Genomic DNA, 22,515 nt, shown 5'->3' with positions numbered 1-22,515 from the left:
AGGGAACTGCCACAGTAGCTTCCTCATTGGCTTTAGGGGAACCCTTTTCCTAATTGTCTGTGGCCCAGGACGGCTCAGGACCACAGTCCTTGTTGCAACAGAGGCACAGAAAGCAGCAGCAGCCGTGGCTTTTCAGGACCTGGTGAGCCTTCCTCTTGGCTCACAAGTGATGGAGACGTTGCTGTTCTCTCTCTCTCTCTCTCTCTCTCTCTCTCTCTCTCTCTCTCTCTCTCTCTCTCTCTCTCTCTCTGTCTTTCTCTCTCTCTCCCTTTCCCCTTCTTCACCCTTTTGTCTCTCTTATTCACAAATGCTGGCTCATTCATGAACGTTTATCCAAAGGGCACGTGAGTAGGTTTACTAGGGTTACATTTTCCCCTTTCAAGAATCAAGTTATCTGAAATGCCGGGAGGGTAAATAAGTTCGTTTTCATTCTACTCTTCTTGGTTCATTTCTTCTTTGTTTGAAAAGTTGAAAGATAACATCATCCAAATTACCCAAACAGGTGTGCTGGTCTCCCAACTTTTCTACCCCATTTACACCCACACTTGTAATAACCAAACTCGGTAGTTTATTTTTAAATAAACTTTTTATTTTGTCTACTTTTTTTTCATAGAAAGATTATAAAAATAATACAGAGACTTCCTATACCCTTCACAAGGTTTCTGCTATTGTTAATATCTTACATAACCATGGTCACTCAGCACCATCAAGACATTAGCACTGGTAGCTTACCACTAAGTGAACTACAATCTCTTTGGATTTTGACGAGTTTTCCCACTCACGTCCTTTTTGTGTTCTGGGATCCATTTCAGAAGAGACTTTGCATTTAGACCCATGAACTTTAATGTAATCTTTTAATTTGAGGAGCTGCCCCTGTCAGTAAGAATCAGCTGATAGATAAGGCAGGATACAGCGGACCCAGGAAAGCTGTTTCTAAAGCCGCCCCAGCCGTCATCTAATCAAGAAATGACGTGGCCTTCTCGAGTGAATTGACTGTAGAATCCATTTCAGATTCATTGTTTTCTGGTACATTATTCTTGTTCCCTTTACTCAAGTGAACAGGTATTAAGTATATTATTCCCTCTTCATTTTATTTATTGCACTAATGTGCATATTACATGAAATTGATCATTTTAGCCCTTTGAAGTGTATAATTCAGTGGCAGGATGTACATTCACCATGTTGTGCAACCACCACCAATATTGAGTTCCAGAGTCTTGCATTCCTTCAAACAGAAACCACGTGCTCGTTAAGTCACTCCCCATTCCTTCCTCCCCACAGTCCATGGGAAGCAGTAGTCTTCTTTCTGTCTCTATGGATTTGCCTGTTCTGGATATTTCATATAAACAGAAACATGTAATATGTGCCCTTTTGTGTTTGGGTTATTTCACTTAGCGTATTTCCAAGGTTCATCCGTGTTGTAGCATCTATCAGTACTTCATATTACAACCTCTCCACTGTACATATTACAACCTCTCCACTATACATATATACATGTTTTGTTTATCCATTTATCTGTGGACGGACATTGGGATTGTTTCTACCTTGGGAACGCTAAACAGAGCTGCTGCATTCACGTACAAGTGTTTGTTTTAGTACCTGTTTTCACGTCTTTTGGGTATAGAGCCAAGAGTGGAGTTGCTAGATCATGTGGTAATTCTAAGTTTAACTCACTGAGAAAGAACCAAAGTGTTTCGGTTGGAGGCACAGTGGCTGCACCACAGTTACCTTTCACCAGCAATGTGTGAGGGGTCCAGTTTCTCCAAATCCCAGCCAACACTGGTTATTTTTCATTTACAAAATTATGAGGATTGTAGTGGTTTGGAAATGGTGATTTTGATTTGCATTTTCCTAACGTCTAAATATGTAGAGCATTTTTTCATGTATTAGTTGGCCATTAGAATATCTTGTTTGGAAAATGTTCACTTTTTGGGCCCAGTTTTTATTTGGGTTGTATGTCTTGTAATTTTCTCAAGGTTTGCTTCATATTTTTGGGGTGTCTGTTATTAGATGCATATGTTTATAATTGTTCCTTCTTCCTAGTGGTTAACAGTTTAATCAATATAAATTATTCTTCTTAGTCTCTTGGTCCAGTTTTTTATTTAAAGTCAATTTGTCTGACATGAGTATAGTTAAAGTTATTTTTCAGTTGCTATTTGCAAGGAATATCCATTTCCATCCTTTCATTTTCAACTCCTTTGCCTTTGAATTTAAAGTGAGTGTCTTATTACCTGTATACACATGGATCATGCTTTTTAAAAAACACATTCTGCCAATCTTGGCTTTTTAATTCAAGACTTTAGTCCATATATATTCAAGGCAATTATTGATGAGAAAATTCTCACTTCTCCATTTTGCTATTTTGTTTCCACATGCTTAGTAAATATATTATTACTAAATTATCCATTACCTCCTTTTCTGTTTAATGTTTTTAGTGCATTTTTTATTTTCATGTAATTTCCTTCTTCTGTATATATTTTAGTTGTTTTCTCAGTGGTTACCTTGGAGATTCCAATGATTGTCTTAAACATAAAGCCACATAGATTGAATCACTACTACTAAGCTCCAATAGCACACAAAAAGGCTTGTCCTATGTTTCTCCATGTCTCCCTCTCTACATTGTTATTGTAACAAATGACATCTCATTGTTACATATTGTGTGACTATTTACATAGATTTATAGGTATTGTTTTATGAATTTGTGTTTTAATATGGTAGGAAATAAAAATGAAAAATAAAATAATACTGGCTTTGATTTTTACCTATGTAGTTGTGTTTTCCATTTATCTTTATGTCTTCTTATGATTTTAAGTCACCATATGATATCTTTTCATTTCAACCTAAAGGACTCTTAGTCAATGTATTAAGGTGAATGGAAGATTTGAAATCTTTCAACATTGAGAATGAGTTAACCCTACACATACTGAATCTTAAAAATGGAATATAAGAGGACTTTTGGATGCTATATATAAGGATCAAAAACATCCAAACAGGTTATGATATGAAATGATATTAGAAACCAGGATAATGGCAATATAAAACAAATGCAGGATTTCAAAGTCACACATTTGAGATTGAGTCTTAGGCCAGCTACTTATTTAATATCTATTGGCTTTAGTTTGCATCTCTGGAAATTTGGAACATATTAGCACCCTTTTAAGTGGCTTGAGCTGAGGATTAAATAAAATGTAAATGATTAATTAGGACAGATGTGATAGACACCATTCAGTAAATAAAGCAGTGTCATAAGTTCTTCTGATTTTCGAACACATGAAATGAATGAAGTTTGTGGTACTAAGAAAATTCATATGAATATGTATTCATAACAGTACCAGATAAAGAGGGTTATTGAGGAAAAAGATGGAGAAAAGAACACTTATCTTAAAGCCCTGGGTCTGGGCTCACAGGCTCACAAGCTTGCAGTGAACATACAGGAGGGACTGGAATGTCACTGTAGAAAACTTCATCCGTACACAGTATTCCAAGAGCAGGCAGGGTAAATAATCAGGTGAAGAAATAGGTGAAGAAACATAAAATGAGACTGTGAGCAGAATGGTGATAGCAATAAGTATTATTCAAGTAGCAACTTACAAAGGAGACCTATTTTACAGCCCCCACCAGTGCCCATGACAACAGGATTGCATTAATGACTTAAGGTGGAGACCTTGCCTCTGATAATTTTCTGAAAGGCACATTTCATATCATTGTTCCTCAGGGTGTAGATGAAGGGGTTCAGCATGGGGGTGACCATAATGTACATCAACGAAGCAATGATGTCCTTGTCTTTGGACTTTCCTGATGAGGAGAAAAAGTAAACACCTGCAAGTGTCCCATAGTATAAACACACTACGAAGAGGTGGGAGCCGCATGTAGACAAGGCTTTGGAGATTCTTTTGAGAGATGGGACCTTCAGGATAATGACTGCCATGCGGATATAAGAGCCCAGGATCCCACTCACCGACACCATGAAGACCAGTCCACCTTCCATGTGGATGAGCAGCTCATTGAGGGAGGTGTCTGAGCAGGAGGACTTGAGCACAACAGCAAGATTACAAAACAAGTGGGGAATGATCGTCCCTGCACAGAAGGACAACCAGCCCACAGGGAGGGTGTGCAACAGAGCCTGGGCCCAGGAGGAGAGCCAGCACCCAACCATGAAAATGTGACACACATTGTCCCTCATGATGGTGGTGTAGTGGAGAGGGTGACAGATGGCCACATACCTGTCATACGCCATCACTGTGAGAAGGAAGCCATCAAGGGAACCAAAGAAGATGATGAAATACACCTGTGAAATGCATCCCAAATATGTGATAGATCGGCTCTGACTACGCATGTTTGTCAGCATCTTTGGGACAGTGATGGATGAAAGGGAGACGTCAGAGAGGGCCAGGTGGCTGAGGAAGAAGTACATGGGGGTGTGGAGGCGCGAGTCCAGCCTGATGAGCAGGATGATGAGCAGGTTCCCCAGCACCGTGGTCAGGTACATGCCCAGGAACAGGGCGAAGAGCACACCCTGCTGCTCTGGGGGGACGGGGAGCCCCAGGAGGAGGAACTCAGACACGCTGCTCTGGTTCCCAGGCCTCATGCTGGGCTGCTACCTCCTGGGGATAAGGGAGGGAGAGGAATATGAGAAGAAACAGTGGAGATACATTCCAAGTTACAACTTTTGTGAAATCAGCAACTTTTAAACTACATTCCTCTTAATTTGTCCTGCCTGTGGGTGGTGCCTCGTCATGTATACCAGGCTGGCTCCAGGAATATATGTATACATGGGAATATTATATATGCCAAATATATGGAACACACACATGTGTGATATGTTACATGTATGTATATATCCCCATATATATACATATATATACAAATTCAAGTACAGTGCTAAAAATATGTGTTTGTGTCTGTGTGACTCTCTACACGCCATTTGCTGTAAGTAAAAAATGATCAAATATTGGTTATTTCATGTAGCTCAATCTAATATATTGAACAACTAATATTTATCCGGTAAATTATTATGACCAAAGGAGGCAAGAATACACACTGGGAAAAAGGCAGTCTCTTCGTAAATGGTGTTGGGAAAAGTGTACAGCTATGTACAAAAGACTAGCAGTGGACCAGTTCCTTCCACCATACACACAAAATAAACTGGAAATGGTTCAAGACTTTATGTACAATGTGAAACCAGAAAACTCTTAGTAGAAATCATAGGCAGTAAACTCTTGGGTATTGACCATCTGGATATGTCTCCCAGAGAAGGGAAATGAAAGAATAAAAAAGTGGGACTTCATCTAACTAGCAAACTTCTGCACAGCACGGTGCCTATCTTTCTCTTCCTGGAATGATAAGTGCACCTGAAGGGTCAGGAAACCGAGGGCGTCAGTCACACGCAGGTGGGTGACAGTGACAGGAACTCCTCTTCAGGATAGATTGCTGGGGCACCAGTTATCTCAGCTGGTCAGGCCCCATAGGGAGGGCACGTAGGACATACTGGAGATCATGGTTGCAAGTCAGAATCCCCCAACCATGCATGCACCCACACATACACAGACACATTGCTGAGTTGAGGATCCATTCACTTGTGTCCAGTTCCCTTCTAAGGGGAGGAATGCCAGTATGTGCCTCATTCCTAAACACTCATATGCATACAAGTCATAAATTACACACAAGCTAACACATGCACAATATGCAATAATGTGTCACCCACAAATACACTCGTCATGCACTACTGACACACAAGCACCACACATAAGCTAAGGTGCACAACTCCCACACCACAAATATGTAGCTCACCACTTTACATGCATGTCACTAAAAACACACAAGGCCACACACAATAGAAAAATCTCACAAGAAATGTGCTCCAACAACACCCTTGCACACCCACCACACACTCACTACAACAAGCGGTGCACACACTCCCATCACTGAGAGGCAAGCTTCAGCCCCTTATGACTGACACCGTTCCCGGGAAGGCCATCAGTGAGGGGCAGTTAAGCATCTTCGGTTGCAGGCACCGTCATTAAACTACGGCCAGCATCCATGTACATGGTAACACACTCATGGTGCAGACACACAGAGGCCAGCACACAGGACATGTCCTGCCCTCACCCTGGATGTGTCCCCACACAGTCACACAGCACTAGCGCCCACTGCGAGCAGAGGTGTGAGCCCTCTGACCCTGTTCCTCAGCAGGTCGGGAGGCTTCTTCTCCCACAGCAGAGACAACAGTCTTACCCCCACTGCTGGGCTCTGACCCACTCAGCTGTGACCCGCCCAGTGGGGAAGTGTGCCAGTTCTGACAACAGGAAGCAAATATTGAGGCTCACAGGCATGAAGCAGGAGTATATACTCAACACATTAGGAGGCTGACAACTTGGTGTGCGTGTGCTAAAGAGAGCCCAGATTGAATCTAACTCGGGAAAAGAATCAGCCTGTAGTCAGATAGTAAACACACAGAAACACCCAGACACACATGCGTGCACATGCTACTGTCCAAACATACACAGTAATGCATGCACACACCCACACTCATACACACAGATAATCATACACACATCCTCAAGCACAAACCCAGATTCACTGCCAAGTGTACATTTCCAGCGCCTCTGACCAGTTCCACTCATCTTTGTGTGTAGACACCTCTTCCAGAAGTGGCCCAAATCCTCATTTTCTCTTCATGGTAAAGCAGGAGCCATCGTGGGTTAATTGGCCAATTTCTTACCTTCAGTCTGGATGAGCGTGTCCAGGGAGAACTGAAGTCACAGGAGACAGTGTCCCTAATAGGGATGTTTCGAATCCATATTTCCTGGGCACGGTTCCAAGCTCAAACTTTTCTTGGCTAGGATCCTGCTGAGATTTGTATTTACATTTAATTTTTAAATGATTTCATGCTTAGAAAAGCTGTAAAGATGATAGTAGGAATTTCTGTACCACCTTCACTGACACTCCATAAAGAGTAATATTTTACTAAATTACATTTTGTGTATATGGCAGGGGGTCGGGGTTAGAGATTCAGGCTGTAGATCTTTGGTAGGCATGCCCCAGTGTGTATTATCAAAAGGCATGTTTGGTTCAGTTGTGAGAAGCTCTCCTCTCTTCACTCAGGAAGAGAATTTAAGAGAAAGTTTGCTATTCATACACAGAACTCCTGGGGAGAGCTGAGTGGGTGCGGGAGGTCGAGTAGGTTTGGTGAAGCAGAGGGAATGGTATTGGGACTTTGTAGTGGTTAAGGGAGGTGCTGGGGAAATTTTCCTGGAGAAATACATCATGTGCTGCGGTAACCGGGCATATTGCCTGTGTTCCTTATCCACATACAGGATAAAACACACAAAGGGGACAAATGCCCCTTGACCGGCCAGCAGAACACCTGAGGCCAGGGGTCCTCAGCAACCACACCTGCCACAGAGCCCTGCCTCTCAGTCCGGGCTTTCAGGGCGGCGGCTGCTCAGATCACATGTTTGCCTAATATTTTGCATGTTTTGTGACTGGCATCAATGATTTCACTTGGTTGTGTCATGTTGTGGCCTCTGTGGTGGCACCAGGACCCCCAGTCAGTCAGCACAATAAGGGCGATGGAGCTTGAATTGAACGCACGCTGGCTGGTGAGCATAAGGCTGATGAGCTTTAAGAAGCAACATGAGTGCTGGTCACTGTCACCACTGCCTAGAACTCCAGAAGGGATGAGGCGTGTTTTCTGAGGCCCCATGGTGTACCTTGGGCAGTGTCAGGAATGGTGGAGTGGGCATGATGCCAGTGGAGTCACCAGCTAAGGTCAAGGCATTCCTCAGAGGCATGTTAGTTTGGCCTCAATGACTCACAAACGGTGTCCACGTCACTATGTAATCCCCACGGATGCCACCCCAGTGATTGCACACCCAGTGCTGTGCCCTCGCACACAGGGGCTCAGGCTTGTTGCCAGGAGGGCCATGGCGGAGGAGAGGGAATGCTGTCTGCACTCAGTCCGGGGCCGAAGGGCTGAGGCTCCTCCGGGACCTGATGTTTGACATGCCTATTGAGCCAAAAGGAACGAAATGGAATATGGACTGTGATCTTAGGAAGTTTGGGACTCGTGTCTTAAACATATGTATGTATTTATGACTTTAAGCATTGATTGGGCCTTAGTAGTCTGAAGCATTGTGTGGACAGAGACATGTGTGCTTTTATTCTGCATCTCTGGTATTTGAAGCAAGGAATTCTCAGAGTTCTTTACCAAGAAAAGTAAATCATGAATAAGAAATCATTGTGACCATTGGTAAGGACACATGGCTACACCACTGGCAATGGCCAACAGCTAAACACATGAAATGGGGTCAGTTGTTGGCAAGGGCATCTTCTGATGTCAGCATGTTCCCCTGGGTTTGGCCAACTGCACTGAGCCTTGGAGGCATCCTAGTTGAGGGATGAAAACGAGCTTCTGTCCACCAGCCTCCATCAGGGTGCAGGTGGCACTCTTTTCAGAAAATATCTGAACTTACTTAGAAGTTCATTTTGCTGAACCCAAAGTCTCCCAGGAATCCCAGAGATCAAGGAGAGGGGTGGCCTCCTGCAGCACTGTGACATTAGAAGTGATTTTTGGCCAGGGAGGCGGCCTCCCACAGGGGGGATATGCCCGAGGCTCAGGTTTGCTCTGTCCTGTGGTTGCCATCTCCATCTAACTGGGTGCACCCCACGTCTGTGCTGAGCTTTCCGGGTGCTGCCTCTATGACCAGGACACCGAGGCCAAATGTGTGCAGAGCATCGCTGGTTTAGATCTTTTGAGAAGCTCAGTTTCAGTGAGATCCCAGTTTGCAACCAGCAATGGTTGCTCTAATGGTGTGTGGCATGGGGACAAAGTGGGAAATGTTCTAAACGAGAACCCCACAGGCAAGTCTTAGCCAATATGGGTCATCTTTAGACACTACAGAACATACTAGGTCATGTCCTGAGCTTTAATTGTAAAGGGGTCTCCAGGAGACACTAAGGGAAGTGTCTGTATCATGACCATCTTTCATAACCCCAGTGCCTTTTGCTGTAATGGGCCCCATTCCAAGCAGGCTGATTGCTGGTGGTCATGTAAATAGGTCTCAGTACTAATTGTAAATGGGAAATATGCCACCTGCCAAAGCCTAAGTGATCTAACAGGTGTTGGCCTGCTTGAGAGCTGACAAAGACGTGAGTAGGCTTTAAACTCTACCAGATATGCAGTATCCCTCAGTGGATCAGATGGTGCTTAAGAATTTTACTGGAGTGGCAGGTCCTTGAGCCTTAGGTGGGGAGTATGCCAGTCCCTTTGGGAAAGGCCGTAGCAAGTGTTTGAGTAGCTTGTATGTGTCTAGTCAATCTCCTCCTAAGAGGATGTGATCCATGTATTGACACCCCTGGGTGCCTGGGGACAGCTAGATCTGCTCAAGCCTTGCCAACAGGAGGTGTGCGTGATGAGTGGACTGTTGAGGCTCCCCACAGGCACCCAAGTACAGGTGTATCATGTCCTTTCAAAAGTGAATGGAAATTGAATCTGAGAGGCTATTAAAGTTGGCTATTAATATATGTGGCCATGTAAGAGGTGCACTGTTAACTGCCCAGTACTTGTCAGTGAGGATGGAATGGCCTTGGTCATTTCAACTCTGTTATGTAGAGGAGACTTAGTGGATGGGAACCCAGCATGAAGCTTATTGTATCCAACACAAGTGACCATTCGTACATCCAGGTTTCAGAACAGGCCGAACTGGGCGGTTAAATAAAAAAAAAACAGCAGGAATAATTACCTCTTCTCTTGAAAGTTCTTGGCTAATTGCTCTCAAGCCTGGGGAGTCTTGTTTCAGTTTATACTGAGCCATACTAAGAACTTGAAGAGTAGCGGCAGGAAAACGGCATCCCATTTGGTGAAGGCAGCAGTTTTGGCCTATTTTTACTTAATTGCAGGGTCCACATAGCCATCTCGAACATGCATCCCAGCGATGGAAATCAAAGAAGGATGGGAACTATGACATCTGAAAAATTAGACAAGGTTATTCGGCCAGTGGTCAGGGTAAGGCAGGCTTATTTTCCTTCCATCTGTGTGTAATAGCACCTGGAGACCATGGAGAGCTCCTTCCCGAAATTCAGTGGGCTCCTGAGATTGCTGTGGTTGATACTGGGATCAGTCAAGTCCAAAAAAGGTTGGTTACTGTGAGGTAATGAACGGGCCACCTGGGTGGCGTAAGGGTGATGGTCCCTAGGTGGCACCCAGGACCAGGGGAATGCCATGTCCCTAATGAGGCTGTGTTAGATCAGGGAATGCACAGTGGGTTCTGCACCAGGGACCTGGGTTCAGGGGAGGAAGAGATCGGATGTCCTGCATAGCTTGTCAGAAGAGCCTGAAGCTCCTTGGGCTTCCTACTGGGAATCATAACTAGGAGCCCACTCCAGAGTCACCAGAGGCAGGTCTTTTGATGAGGGTCCTGCAGTGGGTGAAGCTGGTCCTGGAAAGTCAGGGGTGGGGGTCTGAGTCCATAGTAGGCTCTGTGACTGTGGTAAGCATTGACCTGGGGATCAAGTGCTCCTCAGAGCAGCCAATAATCTTAGGCCATCAAGTGACTCTCTAAGAGTAGGCATTTAACTAATTAAAGGGAGCAGGGATGCCTTAGAATTTGCTGGTGTTCCCTGAGGAATAGCTACCAGGTGTAAGCGTCAGCGGTTGTCTCCTCAGGACTGGATAGAACTTCCTGTCCATTGGAGCACTCAGCAGAGGGAAACACCCCTTGATCGTATCAACGTTCCTTAATACTCGGTGTCCCTCTTCTGAAGTTGCCATTTGGTAAGGACATGTGCTTTAATGAGTACGGGAGGAGGGTGGGCTGTTTTCCAGGCCATGGGCCCCAGTGCAGCGGAGGAAAGTCTGCGGATGGGCCCGGGTGTTGCAGTGGGAGGTGCTCCCATTTCAAGGAGTCTATTGGATCCTGCTATTTCTTGAGAATCTGATGGGATCCCTTATTAATTGTGGAAGGACAGATGCCGGCCAATTGTCATACCTTGTCAGGAGGTAATGATAATATGAGCCAGCACTGTGTTAGCGCAAGAGCCATTTAGCATCTTTTCCATATGCTAATTGCATGAAATAATTAATGAATTTGCATATCCAGTTGAGTGAAATCTTAGGCCCCTGCTTCTGTTTCCTCCCCTTATTGTTGTGTGAGTGGTTATAGGATATACATTCATGGGTTTTCTCTACCCAGAACCTGGTGGTAAGCTTCCTCCTCCAGGCAGGCCCCATCAGTACCATCACACTTAGAGAACCACCACAGTAGCTTCCTCACTGGCTTTAGGGGAACCCGTTTCATAATTGTCTGTGGCCCAGGACAGCTCAGGACCACGGTCCTTGTTGCAACAGAGGCACAGAAAGCAGCAGCAGCCGTGGCTTTTCAGGACCTGGTGAGCCTTCCTCTCGGCTCACAAGTCATGGAGACGTTACTGTTTCTCTCTCTCTCTCTCTCTCTCTCTCTCTCTCTCTCTCTCTCTCTCTCTGTCTTTCTCTCTCTCTCCCTTTCCCCTTCTTTACCCATTTGTCTCTCTTTTTTACAAACGCTTTCTCATTCATGAATGTTTATCCAAACGGCATGTAAGTAGATTTACTAGGGTTACTTTTTGCCCTTTCAAGAATCAAGTTATCTGAAATGCTAGGAGGGTTAATAAGTTTGTTTTCATTCTACTCTTCTTGGTTCATTTCTTCTTTGTTTGAAAAGCTGAAAGATAACATCATCCAAATTACCCAAACAGGTGTGCTGGTCTCCCAACTTTTCTACCCCATTTACACCCACACTTGTAATAACCAAACTCGGTAGTTTATTTTTAAATAAACTTTTTATTTTGTCTACTTTTTTTTTCATAGAAAGATTATAAAAATAATACAGAGACTTCCTATACCCTTCACAAGGTTTCTGCTATTGTTAGTATCTTACATAACCATGGTCACTCAGCACAATCAAGACATTAGCATTGGTAGCTTACGACTAAGTAAACTACAATCTTTCTTTGGATTTTTAATAGTTTTCCCATTCACGTCCTTTTTGTGTTCTAGGATCCATTTCAGAAGAGACATTGCATTTAGACCCATGAACTTTTATGTAATCTTTTAATTTGAGGAGCTGCCCCTGTCAGTAAGAATCAGCTGATAGATAAGGCAGGATACAGCAGACCCAGAAAGCTGTTTCTAAAGCCGCCCCAGCCGTCATCTAATCAAGAAATGACGTGGCCTTCTCGAGTGAATTGGCTGTGGAATCCATTTCAGATTCATTGTTTTCTGGTCCATTATTCTTATAGTTCCCTTTACTCAAGTGAACAGGTACTAAGTATATTATTTCCTCTTCATTTTATTTATTGCACTAATATGCACAGTACATGAAATTGATCATTTTAGCCCTTTATAGCGTATAATTCAGTGACATGATGTACATTCACCAGTGCTGTGCAACCACCACCAATATTGAGTTCCAGAGTCTTGCATTCCTTCAAACAGAAACCACGTGCTCGTTAAGTCACTCCCCATTCCTTCCTCCCCACAGTCCATGGGAAGCAGTAGTCTTCTTTCTGTCTCTATGGATTTGCCTGTTCTGGATATTTCATATAAACAGAAACATGTAATATGTGCCCTTTTGTGTTTGGGTTATTTCACTTAGCGTATTTCCAAGGTTCATCCGTGTTGTAGCATCTATCAGTACTTCATATTACAACCTCTCCACTGTACATGTATACATGTTTTGTTTATCCATTTATCTGTTGACGGACATTGGGATTGTTTCTACCTTGGGAACGCTAAACAGAGCTGCTGCATTCACGTACAAGTGTTTGTTTTAGTACCTGTTTTCACGTCTTTTGGGTATAGAGCCAAGAGTGGAGTTGCTAGATCATGTGGTAATTCTAAGTTTAACTTACTGAGAAAGAACCAAAGTGTTTCGGTTGGAGGCACAGTGGCTGCACCACAGTTACCTTTCACCAGCAATGTATGAGGGGTTCAGTTTCTCCAAATCCCAGCCAGCACTGGTTATTTTTCATTTACAAAATTATGAGTATTGTAGTGGGTCGTAAATGGTGGTTTTGATTTGCATTTTCCTAATGTCTAAAGATGTAGAGCATTTTTTCATGTGTTAGTTGGCCATTAAATATCTTGTTTGGAAAATGTCTGTTCACTTCTTGGGCCCAGTTTTTATTTGGGTTGTATGTCTTGTAATTTTCTCAAGGTTTGCTTCATATTTTGAGGTGTCTGTTATTAGATGCATATGTTTATAATTGTTCCTTCTTCCTAGTGGTTAACAGTTTAATCAGTATAAATCATTCTTTTTTGTAGCCTTTTATTTTATATGATTTTATTTTATTTATTTATTTTGTATTCATTAATGTACAATTACATAAAGAACATTATGTTTACAAGGCTCTCCCCTACCCCAAGATCCCCCCACAAACCCCACTACAGTCACTGTCCATCAGCATAGTAAGATGCTGTAGAAACACTACTTGTTTTCCAGGTGTTGCACAGCCCTCCCCTTTCCCCACCCCCCACATTATACATGCTAATCATAATACCCCCTTTCTTCTTCCCCGACCTTATCCCTCCCTACCCTCCCATTCTCCACAGTCTCTTTCCCTTTGGTAACTGTTAGTCCATTCTTCGGTTCTGTGATTCTGCTGCTGTTTTGTTCCTTCAGTTTTTCCTTCGTTCTTATACTCCACAGATGAGTGAAATCATTTGGTATTTGTCTTTCTCCACTTGGCTTATTTCACTGAGCATAATACCCTCTAGCTCCATCCATGTGGTTGCAAATGGTAGGATTTGTTTTCTTCTTATGGCTGAATAATATTCCATTGGGTTTATGTACCACATCTTCTTTATCCATTCATTTACTGATGGACACAGATTGCTTCTATTTCTTGGCTATTGTAAATAGTGCTGCAATAAACATAGGGGTGCATCTGTCTTTTTAAAACTGGAGTGTTGCATTCTTAGGGTAAATTCCTAGAAGTGGAATACCTGGGTCAAATGATAAGTCTATTTTGAGCATTTTGAGGAACCTCCATACTGCTTTCCACAATGGTTGAACTAATTTACATTCCCACCAGCAGTGTAGGAGGGTTCCACTTTCTCCACAACCTTGCCAACATTTGTTGTTGTTTGTCTTTTGGATGGTGGCGATCCTTACTTGTGTAAGGTGATATCTCATTGTGGTTTTAATTTGCATTTCTCTGATGACTAGCGATGTGGAGCATCTTTTCATGTATTTGTTGGCCATCTGAATTTCTTCTTTGGAGAACTGTCTGTTCAGCTCTTCTGCCCATTTTTTAATTGGATTATTTGCTTTTTGTTTGTAGAGGTGTGTGAGCTCTTTACGTATTTTGGATATCAAGCCTTTATCGGATCTGTCATTTACAAATATATTCTCCCATACTGAAGTGTACCTTTTTGTTCTATTGATGGTGTCCTTTGATGTACAGAGCTTTTCAGCTTGATATAGTCCCACTTGTTCATTTTTGCTTTTGTTTTCCTTGCCCAGGGAGATATGTTCATAAAGAAGTCGTTAATGTTTATGTCCAGGAGATTTTTCCCTATATTTTTTTCTAAGAGTTTTATGGTTTCATGACTTACATTCAGATATTTGATCCATTTCAAATTTACTTTTGTGTATGGGGTTAGACAGTGATCCAGTTTCATTCTCTTACATGTAGCTGTCCAGTTTTGCCAGCACCATCTGTTAAAGAGACTGTCATTTCCCCATTGTATGTCCACGGTTCCTTTAGCGTATATTAATTGACCATATATGTTTGGGTTAATGTCTGGAGTCTCTAATCTGTACCACTGGTCTGTGGCTCTGTTCTTGTGCCAGTACCAAATTGTCTTGATTACTGTGGCTTTGTAGTAGAGCTTGAAGTTGGGGAGTGAGATCCCCCCCCCCACTTTATTCTTCTTTCTCAGAATTGCTTTGGCTATTCAGTCTTTGGTGTTTCCATATGAATTTTTGAACTATTTGTTCCAGTTCATTGAAGAATATTGTTGGTAATTTGATAGGGATTGCATCGAATCTGTATATTGCTTTGGGCATGATGACCATTTTGACGATATTAATTCTTCCTAGCCAAGAGCATGGGATGAGTTTCCATTTGTTAGTGTCTTCTTTAATTTCTCTTAAGAGTGTCCTATAGTTTTCAGGGTATAGGTCTTTCACTTCCTTGGTTAGGCTTATTCCTAGGTATTTTATTCTTTTTGATGCAATTGTGAATGGAATTGTTTTTCTGATTTCTCTTTCAATTGTTTCGTTGTTAGTGTATAGGAAAGCCACAGATTTCTGTGTGTTAATTTTGTATCCTGCAACTTTGCTGTATTCCAATACCACTTCTAGTAGTTTTGGGGTGGATTCTTTAGGGTTTTTTATATACAATATCATGTCATCTGGAAATAGTGACAGTTTAACTTCTTCTTTACTGATGTGGATTCCTTGTATTTCTTTGTTTTTGTCTATTTGCCATAGCTAGGTCCTCCAGTACTATGTTAAATAACAGTGGGGAGAGTGGGCATCCCTGTCTTGTTCCCGATCTCAGAGGAAAAGCTTTCAGCTTCTCTCTGTTCAGTATGATGTTGGCTGTGGGTTTATCATATATGGCCTTTATTATGTTGAGGTACTTGCCCACTGTACCCATTTTCCTGAGAGTTTTTATCATGAATGGATGTTGAATTTTGTTGAATGCTTTTTCAGCATCTATGGAGATGATCATGTGTTTTTGCCTTTCTTTTTGTTTATGTGGTAGATGATGTTGATGGATTTTCGAATGTTGTACCATCCTTGCATCTCTGGGATGAATCCTACTTGGTCATGGTGTATGAGCCTTTTGATAGATTTTTGAATTCGGTTTGCTGGTATTTTATTGAGTATTTTTGTGTCTACATTCATTAAGGATATTGGTCTGTAATTTTCTTTTTTGGTGGGGTCTTTGCCTGGTTTTGGTATTAGGGTGATTTTGACTTCATAGAATGAGTTTCAGAGTATTCCCTCCTCTTCTATTTTTTTTGAAAACTTTAAGGAGAATGGGTATTGTATCTTCTCTGTATGTCTTATAAAATTCCAAGGTAAATCCATCCGGCTTGGCGGTTTTCTTCTTAGGTAGTTTTTTGATTACCGCTTCAGTCTTTACTGGTAAGTGGTTTGTTTAGATTTTGTGTTTCTTACTTGGACAGTCTTGAAAGGTTGTATTTTTCTAGGAAGTTGTCCGTTTCTTCTAGGTTTTCCAGCTTCTTAGCATATAGGTTTTCATAGTATTCTCTAATAATTCTTTGTATTTCTGTGGCGTCCTTTCTCATTGTTTCCTTTCTCATTTCTGATTCTGTTGATGTGTATTGATTCTCTTTTTCTCTTAATAAGTCTGGCTAGAGGCTTATCTATTTTGTTTATTTTCTCAAAGAACCAGCTCTTGGTTTCATTCATTTTTTTCTGTTGTTTTATTCTTCTCAATTTTGTTTATTTCTTCTCTGATCTTTATTATGTCCCTCCTTCTGCTGACTTTAGGCCTCATTTGTTCTTCTTTTTCCAATTTTGATAATTGTGACATTAGACTATTCATTTGGGTTTGTTCTTCCTTCTTTAAATATGCCTGGATTGCTATATACTTTCCTCTTAAGACTGCTTTCGCTGCGACCCACAGAAGTTGGGGCTTTGTGTTGTTGTTGTCATTTGTTTCCATACGTTGCTGAATCTCCATTTTAATTTGGTCATTGATCCATTGGCTATTTAGAAGCGTGTTGTTAAGCCTCCTTGTGTCTGTGAGCCTTTTTGCTTTCTTTGTACAATTTATTTCTAGTTTTATACCTTTGTGGTCTGAAAAGTTGGTTGGTAGTATTTCAATCTTTTTAATTTACTGAGGCTCTCTTTGTGGTCTAGTATGTGGTCTATTCTGGAGAATGTTCCATGTGCACTTGAGAAGAATGTGTATCCTGTTGCTTTTGGATGTAGAGTTCTGTAGATGTCTATTAGGTCCATCTGCTCTACTGTGTTGTTCAGTGCCTCTGTGTCCTTACTTATTTTCTGTCTGGTGGATCTGTCCTTTGGAGTGAATGGTGTGTTGAAGTCTCCTAAAATAAATGCATTGCATTCTATTTCCTCCTTTAGTTCTGTTAGTATTTTTTTCATATATGCTGGTGCACCTGTGTTGGGTGCATATATATTTATTATGGTTATATCCCCTTGTTGGACTGAGCCCTTTATGATTATGTAATGTCCTTCTTTATCTCTTGTTACTTTCTTTGTTTTGAAGTCTATTATGTCTGATACTAGTACTGCAACACCTGCTTTTTTCTCCCTATTGTTTGCATGAAATATCTTTTTCCATTCCTTGACTTTTAGTCTGTGCTTGTCTTTGGGTTTGAGGTGAGTCTCTTGTAAGCAGCATATAGATGGGTCTTGTTTTTTTATCCACTCAGTGACTCTATGACTTTTGATTGATGCATTCAGTCCATTTACATTTAGGGTGATTGTCAATAGATATGTACTTATTGCCATTGTAGGCTCTAGATTCGTGGTTACCAAAGGTTCCAGGTTACTTTCCTTACTATCTAAGAGTCTAACTTAACTCACTTAGTATGCTGTTACAAGCACAATCTAAAGGTTCTTTTTTGTTCCTCCTCCTTTTTCTTCTTCCTTCATTCTTTATATATTAGGTATCAAATTCTGTACTTTTTGTCTATACCTTGATTGATTTCGGGATTAGTCAATTTAATTTTGCATTTGCCTTGCAGTCAGCTGCTCCACCCTCTCTGCCATGGTTTTACTACCTCTGGTGACAGCTATCCAACCCTAGGAACACTTCCACCTATAGCTGTCCCTCCAAAATAGACTGCAGAGATGGTTTGTGGGAGGTAAACTCTCTCAGCTTTTGCTTATCTGGAAATTGTTTAATCCCTCCTTCAAATTTAAATGATATTCTCACTGGATAAAGTAATCTTGGTTCCAGGCCCTTCTGCTTCATGGCATTTAATACATCATGCCCTCCGTTCTGGCCTGCATAGTTTCTCCTGAGAAGTCTGATGTTAGTCTGATGGCCTTTCCTTTGTATGTGATCTTATTTCTGCCTCTGGCTGCTTTTAACAATCTGTCCTTATCCTTGATCTTTCCCATTTTAATTACTATGTGTCTTGGTGTTGATTTCCTTGGGTCCCTTGTGTTGGGAGATCTGTGGATCTCCATGGCCTGAGAGACTATCTCCTTCCCCAGATTGGGGAAGTTTTCAGCAACTACCTCCTCCAATACACTTTCTATCCCTTTCTCTCTCTCTTCTTCTTCTGGTATCCCTATGATGTGAATATTGTTCCTCTTCAATTGGTCACACAGTTCTCTCAATATTCTTTCATTCTTAGAGATCCTTTTTTCTCTCTGTGCCGCAGCTTCTTTGTATTCCTCTTCTCTAGTGTCTATTTCATTTATTGTCTCCTCCACCATATCCAACCTGCTTTTAATACCCTCCATCATGTTCTTTAACGTTTGGATCTATGACCTGAATTCATTTCTGAGTTCTTGAATGTCTTTCTGTACCCCCATTAGGATGATGATTTTTATTTTGAACTCCCTTTCAGGAAGAGTCACGAGGTCCATATCATTTAAGTCTTTCTCGGGAGTTGTATTAATAATTTTACTCTGGACAAGGTTCCTTTGGCATTTCATGTTTGTATATGGCGCCCTCTAGTGTCCAGAATCTCTATTCTGGAGCTTCTCAGCCCCTGAAGCAATGTCGGGGGTCGCAGGGGAGCGGTACTGGTGCCTGGTGGGCGGAAAGAGCTGTTCCCCACCTCCCGGCTCCTGTGCCTGTCTCCACTGCCTGAGCCAGTGGGCTGGTCACACAGGTATAAGTTTTTGTCCCAGAGCAGCCAGATATGGATCCCTGCTTTCCAGAAGCAGCCGGAATCCCAGTCTCCCCAGGAACTCTGCCTGTATTAACTTTCCAACCCAGTAGTCATGCGAGTCTCATGAAAGCACCATGAAATGTAGGTTTGTGCTCCCAGTGCAGATCTCCAGAGCTAGGTATTCAGCAGTCCCACGCCTTCCACTCCCTCCCTGCTCTGTTTCTCTTCCTCCTGCAGGTGAGGTGGGGTGGGGGAGGGAGCTGGGGTCCTGTGGAGCCACAGCTCTGGTACGTTACCCCATTCACTGAGGTCTGCTCTTTTATACAGGTGTGTGCAGTCTGACGCTGTCCTCTTTCCTGTTGCTCTCTCAGGATTAGTTGCACCAATTAAATTTTCTAATTGTATCCACTTTTAGGAGGAAGCCTCTTTCTCTCCTCTCATGCCGCCATCTTTAATCTGTCCTATATATCGTTCTTTTTACTCTCTTTGTCCAGTTTTTAATTGCACGTCAATTTGTCTGACATGTATAGCTGAAGTTATTTTTCAGTTGCTATTTGCAAGGAATATCCTTTTCCATCCTTTCATTTTCAACTCTTTTGCCTTTGAATTTAAAGTGAGTGTCTTATTACCTGTATACACATGGATCATGCTTTTTAAAAAACCCATTCTGCCAATCTTGGCTTTTTAATTCAAGACTTTAGTCCATATATACTTAAGGCAATTATTGATGAGAAAGTTCTCACTTCTCCATTTTGCTATTTCGTTTCCACATGCTTAGTAAATATATTATTACTAAATTATCCATTACCTCCTTCTTTTCTGTTTAATGCTTTTAGTGCATTTTTTATTTTCACGTAATTTCCTTTTTCTGTATATATTTTAGTTGTTTTCTCAATGGATATCTTGGAGATTCCAATAATTATCTTAAACATAAATCCACATAGATTGAATCACTACTAAGCTCCAATAGCATACAAAAATGCTTGTCCTATGTTTCTCCATGTCTCCCTCTCTACATTGTTATTGTAACAAATAACATCTCATTGTTACATATTGTGTGACTATTTACATAGATTTATAGGTATTGTTTTATAAATTTGTGTTTTAATATGGTAGGAAATAAAAATGAAAAATAAAATAATACTGGCTTTGATTTTTACCTATGTAGTTGTGTTTTCCATTTATCTTTATGTCTTATGATTTTAAGTCACCATATGATATCTTTTCATTTCAACCTAAAGGACTCTTAGTGAATGTATTAAGGTGTATGGAAGATTTGAAATCTTTCAACATTGAGAATGAGTTAACCCTACACATACTGAATCTTAAAAATGGAATATAAGAGGACTTTTGGATGCTATATATAAGGATCAAAAACATCCAAACAGGTTATGATATGAAATGATATTAGAAACCAGGATAATGGCAATATAAAACAAATGCAAGGTTTCAAAGTCACACATTTGAGATTGAGTCTTAGGCCAGCTACTTATTTAATATCTACTGGCTTTAGTTTGCATCTCTGGAAATTTGGAACATATTAGCACCCTTTTAAGTGGCTTGAGCTGAGGATTAAATAAAATGTAAATGATTAATTAGGACAGATGTGATAGACACCATTCAGTAAATAAAGCAGTGTCATAAGTTCTTCTGATTTTCCCACACATGAAATGAGTGAAGTTTGTGGTATTAAGAAAATTCATGTGAATATGTATTGATATCAGACCAGATAAAGAGGATTATTGAGGAGAAAGATGGAGAAAAGAACACTTATCTTAAAGCCCAGGGTCTGGGCTCACAGGCTCACAAGCTTGCAGTGAACATACAGGAGGAACTGGAATTTCACTGTAGAAAACTTCATTCATACACAGAATTCCAAGAGCAGGCAGGGTAAATAATCAGGTGAAGAAATAGGTGAAGAAACATAAAATGAGACTGTGAGCAGAATGGTGAAAGCAATAAGAATTATTCAAGCAGCAACTTATAAAGGAGACCTATTTTACAGCCCCCACCAGTGCCCATGACAACAGGATTGCATTAATGACTTAAGGTGGAGACCTTGCCTCTGATAATTTTCTGAAAGGCACATTTCATATCATTGTTCCTCAGGGTGTAGATGAAGGGGTTCAGCATGGGGGTGACCATAATGTACATCAACGAAGCAATGATGTCTTTGTCTTTGGACGTTCCTGATAAGGGGAAGTAGTAAACACCTGCAAGTGTCCCATAGTATAAACACACTACGAAGAGGTGGGAGCCGCATGTAGACAAGGCTTTGGAGATTATTTTGAGAGATGGGACCTTCAGGATGATAACTGCCATGCGGATATAAGAGCCCAGGATCCCACTCACCGACACGAGGAAGACCAGTCCACCTTCCATGTGGATGAGCAGCTCATTGAGGGAGGTGTCTGAGCAGAAGGACTTGAGCACAACAGCAAGATTACAAAACAAGTGGGGAATGATCGTCCCTGCACAGAAGGACAACCGGCCCACAGGGAGGGTGTGCAACAGAGCCTGGGCCCAGGAGGAGAACCAGCACCCGACCATGTAAATGTTACATACCTTGTCCCTCATGATGGTGGTGTAGTGGAGAGGGTGACAGATGGCCACATACCTGTCATACGCCATCACTGTGAGAAGAAAGTCATCAAGGGAACCATAGAAGATGATGAAATACACCTGTGAAATGCATCCCAAATATGTGATAGATCAGCTCTGACTACGCATGTTCGTCAGCATCTTTGGGACAGTGATGGATGAAAGGGAGACGTCAGACAGGGCCAGGTGGCTGAGGAAGAAGTACATGGGGGTGTGGAGGCGCGAGTCCAGCCTGACGAGCAGGATGATGAGCAGGTTCCCCAGCACCATGGTCAGTTACATGCCCAGGAACAGGGTGAAGAGCACGCCCTGCTGCTCCGGGGGGATGGGGAGCCCCAGGAGGAGGAACTCGGACACGCTGCTCTGGGTCTGTGGATTCATGTAGCACTTTTATGTGCCTGGGATAAAGGAGGGTTAGGCATATCAGAAAAGACGATGGGGATATGTTCCATATTGTAGTTTTCTGACAAGAGAATGGCTTTTTAACTACATTCCTGTTAATTAGTCCCACCTGTGATTGCATGCTTTGTCACTGCATCCCAGTATACTTCCTGGAAATATCACACTAAAAGCAGCGAAGAACCCCTCACGCACAGAAGCAGGAGGACATTCACGGTTTCATCCAACCTGTATCTATTGAATTGAACATTGAGTCTGGACCCTGCCCTCCACTAGGAAGTGAGAATGCAGCAGGGAGCAGGAATACAAGGGCCCTGCCCTCTGTGCTATGCTATTTCATGAGCTTATGGGGTTATTTATGGCACTGTGTCAGCGCCAGTCCCTAATAGTTCACTGTGTCAGGAATAGTAGATGAGCCCCAGCAAACTGGTGTCAGTTGTTTCTGCCTTAAAGTAACGTGAGACTCCGGTGCTGAGGTGGTGTTGGCGCGCTGTCACTCTCCTCCTGTGAGCTGGCCCGTCTCATCAGACCGCAGCCCTGAACTCACCAGTGCTCTAGAAATCGATGGTCGTTTAGAGCCCATTGACGTCAGAATCATTCTCAACCCAGAATATCCGCGAAGAATCTTTTATGAAAATGGGGAACATATTGGGATTATTCTATGTGTGGGGGACTATGCTAAG

General features: G+C 42.0%; 1 pseudogene; it reads right to left on the bottom strand.

Moving 5' to 3' along the window:
• Window positions 1-3,643: 3,643 nt before the first annotated feature.
• Window positions 3,644-21,814, bottom strand: LOC130683129 (olfactory receptor 1J4-like; annotated as a pseudogene).
• Window positions 21,815-22,515: the final 701 nt, after the last annotated feature.

Source organism: Manis pentadactyla, chromosome 3 (genome assembly GCF_030020395.1).
Source record: "Manis pentadactyla isolate mManPen7 chromosome 3, mManPen7.hap1, whole genome shotgun sequence".
Taxonomy (NCBI): domain Eukaryota; kingdom Metazoa; phylum Chordata; class Mammalia; order Pholidota; family Manidae; genus Manis; species Manis pentadactyla.
This window is presented reverse-complemented; position numbering and strand designations above follow the sequence as displayed.